The sequence below is a fragment of the Octopus bimaculoides genome, chromosome 13, assembly GCF_046866305.1.
Source record: "Octopus bimaculoides isolate indiv1 chromosome 13, ASM4686630v1, whole genome shotgun sequence".
In the NCBI taxonomy this organism is placed as follows: domain Eukaryota; kingdom Metazoa; phylum Mollusca; class Cephalopoda; order Octopoda; family Octopodidae; genus Octopus; species Octopus bimaculoides.
This window is the reverse complement of record NC_142940.1, coordinates 59,902,129-59,919,628: the sequence shown is the minus strand read 5'-3', so window position 1 is coordinate 59,919,628 and position 17,500 is coordinate 59,902,129. Positions and strand designations below refer to the sequence as shown.

General features: G+C 33.2%; 1 protein-coding gene across 3 annotated transcripts in view; it reads right to left on the bottom strand.

Annotated features, from left to right (window-relative positions):
- Positions 1-17,500, bottom strand: part of LOC106874403 (uncharacterized) — a 91,295-nt gene that overhangs the window by 9,533 nt on the left and 64,262 nt on the right. Inside the window, exons 1-2 of one of the 3 annotated variants that reach the window (XM_089361892.1) lie at positions 16,891-17,028; positions 2,157-2,290 (exon numbers count right to left, since the gene is read on the bottom strand). The gene's annotated coding sequence lies outside the window, so the exon portion shown is untranslated. Of the gene's footprint in view, positions 1-2,156; positions 2,291-12,096; positions 12,226-16,890; positions 17,029-17,500 lie in introns of those variants that run through there. The other 2 variants (XM_014922130.3, XM_014922129.3) reach the window with 2 other exon arrangements.

The window sequence follows — 17,500 nt, the reverse complement described above, 5'->3', positions numbered from 1 at the left end:
ACTGAATTCGATTCATATCTGAAACTACTCTTTGGTGTGTGACGTCAGCAAAGGAAATGTTATGAGTATCTTTATTACTTTACAAATTTGCTTTATTGTTTTGTTGCCAGTGTCTTGTTTATGTCGCGAAAATTTTCAGGGACCCAGTTATAAGTGCCTGATCTTGTAAAAAAAATTATTTGATTCATTGTCATTTTTTAATATCTTAAGTTCTGTTTATCTTATTTTAAACTCGTTTTCGTGTACAGAAAAGTCATTTTGACATATTATTTTGCATCCGAGTTATTTCCTTTCTTATTAACACTTTTTATTACTCTGCTAATTGAAGACACCATAATGAAAATTGCTAATAAAAGATGTAAACTAAAATAATGTCTAAAAGACAGGCTATTTTGTCTACTGCAGATATTGTGTTAGACGTTCCATTTTTCACACTTCATAAAATATTTCAGATGGGGAGAAAACATCTCCCTAGTAAAACTTGGTAGCAGTTCAGTTTTCTCGGAACTCTGAAGATACGTACGTTCACGCCAAAACGCATTGGTGATGATGATGACGGCGACGACGACGACAACAACAATAATAATAATAATCCTTTCTACTAAACTCATAAAACGACCCTAGTGCTTGACTGGTACTTAATTCATCGATCCTGAAAGGATGAAAGCAAAGTCGACCTCGTTGGAATTTGAACTCAGAACGTAAAGACGGGCGAAATACCGCTAAGCATTTTGTCTGGCGTCTTAACGATTCTGTCGGTTCGCCACCTTAACAACAATAGACTAATAAAGGCAGCAAGTATAGTGGTGGCAGAAAATATGGGATTTGAAGTTGTCTACTAAGCAATGGGAGTAAAGGGAACAGAAGAATGAACAATGAAACGCGGCGAAAGAGGAGGGTCCTTGGAATCATGAAAGGAATAGAGTGATCTGTCAGTGCTAGACAAAGAGGGAACGGAGAAGTGAAGATAATGCTAATTGTTGTTGGATCTTTGGGTACAGTATAAGAAGGCATCAAGAAATCGGATTAGAGTGGCCAGTCGAGCTGTTACAAATGGTTTGTCTCCTTGGCACGATCAGAAAAATCAGGAAAGTATTATAATGTTGAAAAGAACAGATACCATGAAAAAGGCAAGCTATAAGTAGCAAGCATACTACGCATGCAAAACTCCGGAGTTCCAATAAAACGTGTGTTTAAAAGAACAATAATGAATAATGATAATGATAATAATAACTAAAATTAATAAAAACACAGCATAAGTAGATTTATAGATAAAAGTGATGAGTATAATATTGAGATTTTTGAATAGGAATATCTGCTATTGTGGTAGCTTTGAAAGTAGTAAACAAAGGAAACGGTTAACAAAACAAGCCTCTTATCAGGGTACCTTTTCAAGATGAACAGAATATTGTTCTCTTGTAGAACAGCGACACTTTTGTGAATATATTGTGTATGGGAGAACAACTATTAATATCGCTTCTAATGAATGACAGATAAACTGGAATAAAGCTAAATGTATGCAACTGGCTGCACCTCCTGCCGCTCTTAGGCAATTGGCATCGATATCTGGTTAAGATATCTAGCAATTGAATATCGGCAGAACAACAACGGAATGCTGAATAACTTTAATAATAATAATAATAATAATAATAATAATAATAATAATAATGATGATGATGATGATGATGATGATGATGATGATGATGATGATGATGATAAGAACAACAACAACAACAACAACAACAATAATAATAATAATAATAATAATAATAATAATAATAATAATAATAATAATAATAACAACAACAGTAATGATGATGATGATGGCGCTGATACTGTTGCAGCTGATGGTGGTGGTGGTGATGGTGATTACAAAAATAATGAAGTTGATGATGAGGATAATGACAGACATGATACTCATGGTGATTTTTAATGTAGTCTCATTGCCAAAATTTAGGCGGGGGAGATGTATTTTCACTTAGTTCGAACCAGCCCTCCAGTACTCCGTAAAGAGGAAACGTAAAACCGGTCCTGATAGAGTTTGAACTCAAAACTGAAGATTGCACGGTATTATGTCAATTACTTGACTTGATTTCATCAAATACACAACAATAACAATAAAAACAACAATGGGAGTAGCAAGCTGTAACACTTACGAGTTGGTCGTTGTAACGTCAACACGTCTAAATATCCACTTGAAGGGAATATCAGGAAGATTGGGTGGGGGTGATTGGAATTTGCCAGGAGAACTCCTGGCTTCTCAAGCAGATGACTTGGATCGATGTTGACCCTGTGTAATAATAATAATAATAATAATAATAATAATAATAATAATATCAAAAATAATAATAATTTCTTTATTAACCACAAAGGGTTTACATTAAGAAAAACATTGTGGACAAAACAGGAGAAATAGAATGTGGGGTTACATGAGATTCGTGTAAAGACTAGCGTAGATAGTGGGGGTCAGTATGGGCGGTCGACTCCGGGCTGCACTTTTGGATCTGCTATAGGCAGTATGTATATTTTCTGGTTGGGAAGCAAGCTTCTTGCCACACAGTCACTCCTGCACTTATAGGAACATAATATTTCGTGCAGATGACGTAAGAGGTCCAACAGACATGAAATATTGGAGACCCAGAAATCATCGCAGCGGAAAAATTCAGGCCCAAATTGATTATCTAATATATGCGAATATATTCTACAAGCAAACAAGATAACAGAACTACAGATAAAAATTGTAATTCCTGTGATTTTTTTAATCACCAATTCACAGAAACACGGAATCTCTGAGATGTTATATGAAGCTCGAACAAAGCTTTAGTACACACTTCAGAGACAAATATGCCTCGGCTCTGTTTCAATAAGAGGCAGAGAAAGCAATCGAAACAGAATGAATTACGCAATAAACCATTCTAGGAACATCAATCAGGAAACGTCAGCATGTCTTATACAGCGGATATAAACACAATAGCAAACAATAATATGAAGACACAGTTAACAACTCAAACAGCAAGTTCTAAACAAAGGTGTTTAAACAAAGGTTTTTAAACTGTAAGAAACGCGTTCAAAACGTGTTTAAACAAAACTACTCCAGAAACAATTGCTAATTAGAATAAAGTATTATGAAAGACTTCGAAAGAAGGGAAGAAAATATGTCGTTGATAAAGTCAAAGATGGCGGAGAAAAGACTGACAAACCACTTGACTGATTGATAAGACGATCGGTCGAACAATTGATTTGTTAATCGGTTATTTAGTTAATTTCTTTACTGTAAATGATAAAGTAAAATATATCCAGTGTGTGTATTTTCATAGGCAAAATGATCCTATCAACATATAGTAATGGAGATAGTACTGAAAGAATAAATTCATTTATTTCATCTCTGTTGTAATAGGCATGGGTGTGTAATTAAGAAGCCTGCTTTGCAACCACATAGTTTTGAGTTCAATCCTATTGCGCGTTACCCTGGTAAAATGCCTTCAGCTATAGCTCCGGGTCAACCAATACCTTGTTAACGAATATGGTCGACGAAAACTGTGTGGAGCCCGTCGTGTATATATATATATATATATATATATATATATATATATATATATATATATATATATATATATATATACACACATATATATATATATATATATATATATATATATATATATATATATACATATATATATATATATATATATATATATATATATATATATATTTATATATGTGGAGATATGTAAATATATATGTATATATATATATATATATATATATATATATATATATATATATATAAAACAAATAATAAATGAGTATATGCATGTGTGTGTGTGTACGTGTGCACGGGTGTTTCTTTATGTTTGCCTTTATCCACCACTGCTTAACAGTCGGTGTTAGCCTGTTTACATTTCCGTAAAATGCAACCGAATGAATAAGTGCTGGACTTTTAAGAAATAACTTCTGGGGTCAATTTATTCAACAAAACCCTTCAAGGATGGCTTTGATCATCATAGGTCTCTTGGTTCAAAGACTATTTAGAGTTAACAAAACAACAACGACGACGACGAGGAGGAGGAGGAGGAAGAGGAGGAGGAATGAAACTAGTTAGAACAGTAAAGAATATAAATATTTATCAATATAATGTAGAAGAGATAAAAGACAGAAATACAGGAGAATGGAAGTCAAAGAAATGAATGTGAGATTAAAAGAAGACGTGTCCATAAAGACGTAGCGTATTAAACTACCTGAAGAAACGATAATAATTCTTTAATTATAATGAACTATTTGAAAGAAATGAAAGAAACCTCTGAATATTTTATACGAGATTAAACAAACAGATAAAGAGAATGAAAATAAAATTATCAAAAAAAGCCAGAAATAGTGAAATATTGATTTCTAATAAAGGCACACCATTATAAATTTTAATCGGTGGGGGCGAATAGTCGGTTAAATATACCACTCGCTTTTAAGTAGTTGTTTATTTTGTTACCCCAGGAGGAATAAAAAGCAAAGCTATTCTCCTCAGTTATTTGTAAGATTTAAGCTTAGAATTTAAAACGTGCTCTACCGATTCTGGTTATCTGTTTTTTTCCAGAAATAGAAAGGTGTTACCTTTCACCTTCTGTTTATGTCCATGCTGGCGCATTGCTTTAAAGGGTTTAGCCAAACAAATAGCCCCCAGTACTTATTTTTTAAAAATACTGGCACTTATTTTATCGGTATTGACTGTGGCCATGCTGGAGCACCACCTTTAGTCGAGCAAATCGACCCCAGGACTTATTCTTTGTAAGCCTAGTACTTATTCTATCGGTCTCTTTTGCCGAACGGGGACGTAAACACACAGCATCGGTTGTCAATCGATGTTGGAGGGACAAACACAGACACACACACACACACACACATACATATATATATATATATATATATATATATACGAAGGGCTTCTTTCAGTTTCCATCTCCCAAATCCACTCACAAGGCTTTGGTCGGCCCGAGGCTATAGTAGAAGACACTTGCCCAAGGTGTCACGCAGTGGGACTGAACCCGGAACCATGTGGTTCGTAAGCAAGCTACTTACCACACAGCCACTCCTACGCCTTTGTAAATAAATCTGCAACTGAGAGGTAATAAATCTGCGCTTAAAACTGTAGGTAAAGGGTGACAACTAACTGAAAGGCCCTACTATAAATATTTCTATAGATTGGGTGGAAGACATAACCTTGTCACCTGAGGAGTATGTATAACTTATAACATATCAGTCGCACATCAAAATAAATACACAAGAAATATAACAGGAAAACAGAATTAAAACCAACAACGTTAAGATAGATAAATATCTAAAAATCTAAATCTAGGAAGCTGAACAAAACAAACTCACAAGCGTGTGTGAGTGTGTTACGTACACAAAATCAGACATATAAACACTTTGGAATAAATAAAACTGGCGATGTAGAGCAGAGAGAAAAGAAGAAACTAATTAAAACAGAATACTAGAGGCGTATCAGATTATTATGGTAGATACAAGCAAAGGTAGAGCAAAAGAAATAGATTGAAATGCACGAGATCTTTTGGTAATTAGTTAATAGAAAATATAAAGAAATATATTAGGTATCAGAAATAGAGCTGAAAACAAATAAACGGATGGTTCTGGATGTAGTGGTGGTGGTGGTAGTGAATGGTGAAACTCTACCCATTGTATGTCTATGCAAATATATGCCTGAAACTATGTACGTGAGTGTGACTTCGTGTGTATATATATGTATGTGTGTGTGCGTGTGTATACACACACATAGAAATGTGCGTGTGAGTGAGTATATGTATACATATATACATGTGTGTTTATGTGTGTATGTAAATGTATGTGTATGTTATGTGTGTATAGGGGGAGGGATACAAAGTCGTAAATAAATTTACATGTGTACGTTTGATAAATATACATTTAGTTTCACTGTGCAAATAGATCGCCTGGTTAACTTTCTCTCTCTCTCTCTCTCTCTCTCTATATATATATATATATATATATATATATATATATATATATATATATATATATATATATATATACATATTATACACACAGTGTAAACAGGTTTCAAGAATTAGTTCTGTGATTCTCCAGTCTTGTTTCTCTGTGATCGTGGTAACTATGGCGACCAGTAGCAAGACATTTTGACTAAATGAAAACATAACTTTCTCTTTCAGATTATAAAGGAACAGAACGGGTTCTGAATAATATCGATATCGATGATGATTCGTTCTAATATTGACATTGGGCGAAAAATTTGAAGGAAGATAAAATCGATCTCAGTTAATTTCGTCGATAGCCAGAAAACCAGAAACTGAGAGCATCGATTATCAATTGCTTCCGATTTAGGCACAAAGCCAGCAATTCCTAGAGGCAGGTGTAAATCGATATTACCGAATCCACTATTTAAATGGTGTTTTATTTCATCTACCTCGAAAGGATGAAAGACAAAGTTGATCTCGATGGGATCCGAACTCGGATCGTAAAGAGCTAGATGTAATGACTCTAAACATTCTATTCGACGCTCTAACGAATCTTGCCGTGTTAGAAATGCTTCTAATTTAGGTGCACGGTCAGAGATTTTAAGGGGAGCGTGACACTACCTGACTTCCTTTACTTCAAACTTAACTGGGGTTTTATTTTACCAAATCCGAAGGGACGAAAGGCGAAGTTGCTATCGATGGGATTTTTATTCAGAACGTAAAGAACCGACACAATCTCAGCGAAGATAATAATGGATTCTTCATTGACATAAAAACCACGAATATGTTTGGGAAAATGAATTTAATCAACCACCTCCCTCCTAATTTATTTCTCTATTTTAACAGCCACGCAAGAATGAAAGGCAAAGTTGACTCCAGTAGTGTTTGAACTCAGAGCGTAAAATGGGGGTGACAAAATTCAATAACACATTTTGTTCAGTGTTCTCATGATTCTACCACTCCACCATTTTTTAATCGTTTCATACATAGATAGATACGGGCAAAGAGTCAAAACAAATGCTGCAAAGCTTTTTTATGAGACGCTCTTACGACAAGACTCTGGTAATCCACCACTTGTAAAAATAAAGAGACCGGTTCAAGTTGATTTGAACTCAAAACGTAAAGAAAAAAGAAAAAGAATAGGAAAATTACTACAAAAGTGTTCTGTTTGACACCGTATCGATTCTACCAATTCATCACTCAACTATACTATTGATTTAAAATACTATCCGATAATAATAATAATAATAATAATAATAATAATAATAATAATAATAATAATAATAATAATAATAATAATAATAATAATAATAATAATAATAATAATAATAATAATAATAATAATAATGTCTTCATTATTTATTTATAATAATAAAGTATTAATATATATTATGTAATGCAATTATTGCAAAACAATTATTCAAGGTTATCAGTAATTATTGGATATTAGTGATAGGGCGTGTTATTATTAGCTTGTCATTGAAGATGGTATAATATAGTTCATTGATCTTTCTCCGTCTCTTTCACATTCATACAAATACACTAACACGCATATATCTAAGTATATGCGTTTATTCTCTGGAGACACACTACGCACATACACATATTAAATTGCTGAGACAATACTTATAATCCACTATTATTAAGGCGTAAAGTGTTTAGTAAAATCTATAGTTATACACTGAAGTACAATACAGCATTGGAACAAGACACGATGTACCATTAATTTATGAATCGAGCTGGAGCCAAGGATGCGTAATTGTAAGCAAATCCGGCTACCCGATTTACTTAAGCTTTAGTTAATATGGATTTATAAGCGGTGGTCCCGTGGGTGGGTAGTTAAGTATATTGTACATAGCAACAAGGTCCTTACATCTATCACATACAATGTTGACTAAAATCTATACACTGTGAATGTACCACAGTAATGTATTAATCTAGTTTTCAAAAATGCGTTGTAATATGCAAATCAGTTTATTCGCTTTACTAAAGTTCTTTGTAACAGTGGATTTATTCAATGACTAATGAAATCATAGCATAGGATTGAAACTAGATCGGATGATCCTTTTTCTTCAGTTCACAAAGAGGCTGTATATTAAGACAGTGTATTTATACCTCTCTTTATATATACATTGTTGGTTAGAATTGATACAAATATTCCGTAGTACATACTAAATTTCTATAGATTTAAATACATATTTCTGTATTACATCCGAAAAATACTCAAACACATTACACATATGCATACACAGACATACGGACATTCATAATATCACTTATCTATTTTAGTTAGCTGTAAACAGCTGGCTAAAACCTATAGATTTACTCTGTTGTACATTTATACACACATTTCTGTATCTGTATTACATTCGAGAAGTACTTAACACACACACACACACACACACACACACACACACGCACACACACACACACACACACACACATATATATATATATATATATATATATATATATATATATATATATATATATATATATATATATATATACATCCATTAATACGTGCATACATACACGCACGTTCATACACACATACACAGACTCACCAACCATTAATCTACAGATATACCCCATAATACCTAATAGCATTTACAGATTTAAAGCACACACACACACACACACAGACACACACACACATGTTATCTATCTTCATCTTCATTTATTGATTTTTGCTATTTAATCAGCTTTAATCAAATTGTAGTGTTTCTTTTTTTAAATTTTTCGTGTATATATTGTATACACACTCATACATTTACAGTTAGGCACACGCGCATTAATGATAATAACCTCATCGTGTGTAAAATAAAAATGTACATACATTCATTCTATATTGTTAATGTTAGAAAAAAGGTGTAAAGTTGTCACCTGACGGACCGTTTCACGGTTTGTCGATCGTACTATATATAGAGAGATTGTGTATGCATTTTCTCTTCTTGACTGGAGATTTAGAGTTCAATCGGTTAACCACCAGCTCAAGCACACGGTTGTAAGAAAAGACTGCATTTTTTTTTTTAGGAAAGGATTCTTGCTCTTTTCGAAACCTTAATAGTTCTCGGGGATATTCAGTGTGATAAGGCTGACCCGTTGAATTATAGGCACAAGAGAAATAGGAAAGTTGTGGTGAAAGAGTACAGTAGGGTTCGCCACCATCCCCTGCCGGAGCCTCGTGGAGCTTTAGGTGTTTTCGCTCAATAAACACTCACAACGTCCGGTCTGGGAATCGAAACCGCGATCCTGTGATCGCGAGTCCGCTGCCCTAACCACTGGGCCATTGCGCCTCCACTCCAACCTCTCACACATAATAAAAACCTATATATGCTCTATTTATTTACTCACACACGTGCTCGTGAATATAATTAACCATAACACTGAAATATTGCATTAAACTAACATTCCACTGAACGAAGGAGAGAGAGTCTCTACGTGGTCATTCGATCTGCTAAAAATAATAGCCAAATGTAACCAATACTTATAGCTGTACATTGTTTCGTCAACTGTGTGACAGATGTAAAATTTTCTAACTCCGAAAAGTACAGACAACCTCTGCGAAGCTGTCCTGCCTTATGTTATAAATATATTTGAATATTGATTCTTAGCCTAAAATGATATTAAACAGATTGTAGGTGTAAATTTAATTATGGCTTGCAGGTCTGAAAGGAATATGAATCACATGCGTAATGGAAGGATAAAATGACTAAATGAAAGCAGTATTCATTGGCATTACTGCTCTAAACTGGATACAGTCTTGAATGAAGAAATTCGGAGATCAAATTACTGCTGTTAATGATTGGCCACGTGACAACCCCGGAAGTGCAGAATTAGGATTAAAGGCTTTCAAAGCAGGACTATCACATAGCTTTGGAGATGTTAATGCTCACATTTATCTAATGTGTTCTATCATATTTGTAACGCTAATGTTGACGAAAGGACTTTGATAAATAAACCTAGGTGATTGGTCGAATGATTTATTAAACAAACGATTAGTTAATTGGCTGACAGTTAACGAATTAATTGTCTTATACTCCTTTCTACTATAGGCGCAAGGCCTGAAATTTGGGGGGAAGGGTAACTGGTACTTATTTCATCGACCCCAAAAGGATGGAAAGCAAAAGTCGACCTCAGCAGAATTTGAACCCAGAACATAAGGACGGACGAAATGCCGTTAAGCATTCCGCCCGGCGTGCTAACGATTCTGCCAGCTCGTCGCCTTAACGAATTGATTAATAATAATAAAAGAGATGAAGTGAAACCGGAGTACATTTTTTATTATTGGCATAATGAACCTCTCGAGAAACACCAAAATTTGTTTCAACACACGAGTTCATATAAAGAATCTTGCAAAACTAAACACAAAAATGAAATATTTTAAATCCTAGCCAAACTTGGGTGTGATTTGAAGTCTATACTGAGATCGAGTATGTGGATAAAGGTTAGTGTTCATAGACTGGATCTTGGAAATGAGAAATATCAGCCGTTCAGAGACCCGTTATGCAAGTTTCCAAACAGTAAGCTCTGCTAAAATGGTGTTAAGCAGGGCGACGAATTAAGCCTGTTGTCCAACAACATGAACGTTCTTTCAAACAGGCTTCTACACAATTTACGTCCACTTAACTTCACTTACAAAGGCATCGGTTAAAGCAAAGCTATACCTAAGTTTCTGACACGTATCCATGTGGAATTGAGCCGGATTCGAACCGGAAAGCAATTAGTGGCGAAGTGTTCTTCTAAACCACACAGCTATGGATGACATCCAGATAACCGTACTAAAAGTAGGATAGATAAGAAGTCTGTTCAAATCAATTGTATATATGAGACGGCTTAAATTAAGATAGAATGAATGGTCTCAGTTTGCTATATAGTACTGGACTAAGTTAAAAATAGAATTAAGAATAAATGATAATGCAAGTCACGATTGAGAGAGACTACGGCCAGTACCGAAGACAAACTAATAGCATAAAGTCACCGAGACAGTGGTCTATGCTAGTATAACCGAAAATATATGAAATATGCATTGATGTCTGATGCAAGCCACTAACAATAGAACCTAAAATGAACAGTGAAGACTAAAAGGTTTTCTTTCTAAATTTTATTATTATTATTATTATTATTATTATTATTATTATTATTATTATTATTATTATTTTATACAGATAACAGCCGTCGAAATACCATCAGTACAGCAGGTATATATATTTTTTTCAGTGAGATAGATAGAGAGAAGAGAAGAACTGTAGGAGAAGATTGTCGATAGATTTGTCAAGTTTTCCACCTAGATAAATCTATAGAATCCGCAGTTATCGATCGATAAACCGAAGCATTACCTTTACGAAAAATTCGCCGAACACATTTGCGGTGAATTGCTGTCTAGTTGGTTTGTATTAATTTTTGGCAACTTCCTAGCCGTTTCTGTACAAAACAAGATACTATTATACTGATGCTAACACATTCCGTGTTGAAGTAGATTGAATTAGAGAGAAAGAGAGTGAAAGAGGACGGTTGATAGGTGAAGAATGGAAGGGCTGGAGAGGGCGGACTATAAATAGAACACCCATCAAGATTTCAGCTCACAAACATTTTCTCTGAATGGAGGAGGTATCGATAGCGGATTTCTATACACACGCAAACTCAATACACGTACACAAAAAGAAAACTGTAACCACACAGAAAGTAGACCATTACTGTTCAGGTACACACAACTACACGTGCATATACCATGTCATACTCACACCTTTTCGTTATGTACATATATGTATGTATGTGTGTGTGTGTATATATGTATGTATGTATGTATGTATGTATGTATATGTATGTATATTTGTATGTATACATACATACATATATATATATATGTGTGTCTTCCTCTATTGCTCATTGCTAATATTTATAATTAAATGAATATATACATAATATCCATATAATATTTTCTCTATTATTTATATAAAAAAATGCAAATAAATAGTTATCTATGTATATGCATACAAATGTATTTATTACGCTTTTCACCGCTACACACACACACACACACACACACACACACACACACACATTTGATAGAAAGTTAAGTTTCACTTACATCACTCCGAGTTTCGCTCTAGTGGTTAACTCCTGACAACAGACTCCATTAAAATTCCAAATTCAATTCAATGTTTATTCAGCAAATTGAGTAAATTTCCTCCATGTTTCTACGCAGTAACATGCATTCATTCACATCTATCTATCTATCTATCTATCTATCTATCTATCTATCTATCTATCTGTATATATATATATATATATATATATATATACAGATAGATAGATAGATAGATATACATATATATATATATATATATATATATATATATATATATATATATATATATATATATATATATATATATATATACATATATATATATATATATATATATATATATATATATACCTACACACACATATATACGGGCATGTTTACATAATACATACATGCAAACATACATCCATATTAGATAGATAGAAAGATAGATAGATAGATCGGTAGATATACATACATAGAAACATGCACGCAAACACCTCGTTACCCGCACATGTGTATAATACGATGAAGCATAAAGCGTCGATGATGCCTTTTTATTATCTCATGTTGAGAAGCTCTTAAAGAATAATTAAACCGAAGGCATTTATACGAAATGTGCATTACCAACAGATCGAATCGATTCGATAACGAAAAAAAAAGAGAAAACCGTTTTTTCTTATTCTTTGAGGTGCACACACACACGCACGCATACACACACACAGACGAACAACACGAATACACACATGCAAACACCTACACGCGCAATTAAAAGTGGTTAAACTTTCCCACCATATTATCATAGAGGCTTGGTTGTCCAGAGACAAAAGATACAGGGACAAACATGTATGTATGTATGTATGTATGTAAGTGTGCATGTGTGTGTGTGTGAGTGTGTGTGTATGAGTGTGTGTGAGTGTGTGTGAGTGTGTGTGAGTGTGTATGTGTATTTTCGAATATCACATTATACACATGTATTATATATACGAGTGTGTGTATATATATATATATATGGATATAAATATAATTAATTGTATGTTGACATATGTATACTTCTATCTATCTATCTATCTATCTATCTATCTATCTATCTATCTATCTATCTATCTATCTATGTATACGTATGTATGCATTTATATATATATGCATATGAATATATATATATATATATGTATATATACATGAATATATATATGTATATATATATATATATATATATATATATATATATATATATATATATGCATATATACATATATATATATGCATATATATATATATATATATATATATATATATATATATATATATATATATATATATACACATATATATATATATACATATATATATATACATATAAAGATATAAGCACACACAAGGACATATGCATATACGTGTGTATGTGTGTGGTGCGTGAGAAAATGAAGGTATCTTTGTGTGTAGTTGTGCATGTGTTAATGTACTAAAAGACAACTCTGTGCATGTTAGATCCAACTAATGTGTAAAAGCATCAAACAAGAAAGATCAAGAGGAGCAAGAGGGAGGAGGAGAAGAGTAGGAGGAAGAGGAAGAGGAGGCTGTGAAGAAGTTGGGTAAACAGGCGAGGCCGTGATACAAGGAGGAATATCGTCAAGGACAAAATGGACGGAAGAGAGATTTCATTGCGAATTGATGGCTGCTTGCTCATATCTTTCTTCCAATGTTTGTCACGTTGTAAACACACACACACACATACAAATACACACACACACATACACGCTCGCACGCACGTAAACACGCAGAAACATACACTCACACCGTACGCATATGACAGATATGTATACTATTTTATTATTGGTTACAACCATAGGGTGAGGCCACGCTGAGGCATGATATCTGTCTGTCTGTTTGTCTATCTATCTATCTATCTATCTATCTATCCATCTACCTAACTGTCTGTCTATCTAAATATCTATCTATCTAATGTATGAAGGTATGAATACATACATACATACATACATACATACATACATACATACATACATATATATATATATATATATATATATATATATATATATATATATATATATATATATATATATATATTTCAAATTTCCCAAAAATAAAAGACGAAGACAGGTGAGGTAACAACAAGCGGGTGTATTAATTTAAATGGAAAAGTCTTTGACGTTTCGAGCCTACGCTCTTCGACATAAAGAGGGGAAAAAAAGAGAACGAAAAATTTACGGTAAGAGAAAGTGTGTAGGGATTAAAGTTTCACATATATATATATGTCTTCAAAGCGAACTTCTTTACCATACAACCATACAGCATTTACTCACGCACGCACGCACGCACACACACACACACACACTCACACACACACACACACATATATATATATAAACACATGCTCCTACTGATGTGTGTTTATATTTACATCCTTATACTTCCGAATCATGCAACGGGCGGATAAAATGTACTAAACAAAATGCAGAACGTAAATATTTGCAATAATGCTGACATTGTGGTTTCCTACAACTCAGAACTCTGCAATTGTCGCTGATCACGTCACCGATGTTTGATATGTAGGATAAAGCATTTACATAAAAGTAAAAGTATGATGAGTGTGCAGTTAACAATAAGAGAAGAAACAGCATTTAAAAAAGAGCATTATAAATCTATAAAAATATATAACAATGCGTATGTGTGTGTATGCACATACATAACCTTTAAAAGCATTCTCTATATTTTCTCAGAACACTGAGGCTGTTTCTTATTCATTTTATTGTTTGTTTAGTGAAAGTTAGAGGCAATCTATTTTCTGCCATTCACAAGGTGTGATTGATCTTTTCTCTCGCCAGGTATCTTTCTACTTATCTATGCATACACACAAGCAAATCCATATGATTTTATAACGTGTCCGTGCGTATACCTGCCTACCTACCTACCTACCTACCTACATATATATATATATATGTAGGTAGGAACGTAGGCATGTATATATATATATATATATATATATATATATATATATATATGTATGTATTGGGTTGCCAACTAAGTTCCCGCCGTTTTTTTAAATTTTGGAATTTATTGCGCTTTTAAATTTTGGAATCTATACATATATGTACATACCTACATCTATATGTACACATACATGCATATATGGGTACAGGACATCACAAAAATCGTTAAACACAATGAGAAACGAAAACAGAAAACGAACTTTTTTTCGAACAACGAAAAAAACAGAGACACGAGACATGCAACATAAAGAAAATTTCCCTTCATCAATTGTCCCTGTCCATCTACTCAGCGTTTCGAAGGCAAGGACAATATGCGACTTGGTTGGAACAGTCCTTCCCGCAAAGCAAACCAAATAAAATTTGGAATTTTTTGCGGAGGGTGAAAGTGTTAATTAGAACAGGACAGTGAGAACAAGATAGTAAAAAGAAAGTGAAAACAAATAATAAGGGCTGTTAGGCCAAGACGATAGAAAGTATATATTATATACATATATATAAATAGATATATAAATATATATATATATATATATATATACATACATATATACATATATACATATATACATACATATGCACATTTGCACAATATAATAATATAATATAATATAAAACAGATTGTCTTAGTTTACAGGTTATTTTCGGATTCCAGATTAAAAGTATATTTGCATCTATAAAATAACTAGGATAAAAAAAAATAAACATTTTAATAATCTGCATTTCAGAATATATTATCTACGTCCGCCTGAAAATAGCTTGATCAAATTCAGTGCTTGTTCAGTCCCACTTGGCCTTCAGTTTGGGAAACTTCCACTCTAGCAGCAACACAAACCCGAATATTACACTTCAGTTTCGGCTACTAGAGCACAGAAAACTACAAGCCCTTTCGTCTTATGCACTTGAATTTTATGCCCATCTACTGTACAACACTGTGCGTTTTATTATTTTTTTTTAATGTTTACACGAAAAAGAAATAGTTAAAATAATTTGAAGTCGATTAACATTCACCTTTTGTAAAATAACATTTAACGTTTATATGACTGAAAATATATAGTCAGAGAATTTTTTAAAATTATGAAGTCGAAAGTTTTATAAAAGACGTCTTTTTTAAGGAAGTATACTTTCCAATTATTGGTACTTGTTTGCAAAATTTGAGAGAAGTCGCTAGATGATCGGCTAGAAATAGTAATCCAGGGTCTATGAATAAACCATAAATATCATGTCACATCCGTCGCCATTTTCCCATAAACATTATACGAAAGGCGGAAAGATTACAAAGAACAACTTTGGTGTATAATTTACAGTAGATCAAAGAACTTGGACAGATATAAGTAAATGTAGATGTATATATAAGCATATAAGTAGATGTAGATGTATATATATGAGTATACTTACATACATACATACATACAGACAGATAGACATAAACGTACACATATGTGAGTGAGAGTGCGTGTGTATTTGTGTGTGTACATATACATTAGCACACACACACACACACATTATATATGTATATATATATATATATATATATATATATATATATATATATATATATATATATATATATATATATATATATAGACGACTGCATAATGAATATATAAGAGAAGAAACAGACAGGTATACACACACCCAGGTGCACACACACACACACACACACACACACACACACACACACACACACACACATATATATATGGAGAAAGAGAGAGAGAGAGGAGGGAGAGATAGATAGATAGACATAGATGCAAACACACACACATAAACATACCCAATAAACAAAAATATGATATATAATTACCATACAAGATAAATTCTGGATATATTGTAATTATTTTTCCTTTGGGAGAAAAGAAAACGAACGTCTCCTGTAGGTGTGACTAACTTCATTTTCATACTTACTGGGCCACTCTGAATTATTTGTCTTAGCTCATTCTTGTTTCTCTATCTCTCTCCCCTCTCACTCTTTCATTCTCTCTCTATTCCTCTCTCTCTCTCTCTTTATATATATATATATATATATATATATATATATATATATATATATATATATATATATATATATATATATAATGGTATATTATAAGCTTAAAGCACGTTGGTAGCACACTTGGTCACGTAAACAAAGAGGTGTGGGATCGTGTCTCACGCGTACGGGAAAACTTCCGGGAATGTTTACATCCGCTCTTTTCTCCCCTTCATCCCCTACTCCGAACCTTCAAAGAAATCCTCCCTCCCTTTCCTCCTATTCCTTCCCCTCCTCGAAACATTCCAGGAAATCTTTCCTCCGTTTCCTACCCTTCTTCCCCTCCCTCGGAACAATATAGATAAAATATTAAATTATAGAATGTGAGTTAATGGAATTATATGAGGCGTATATAATCATATACGTGCATAAATACATAATTTAT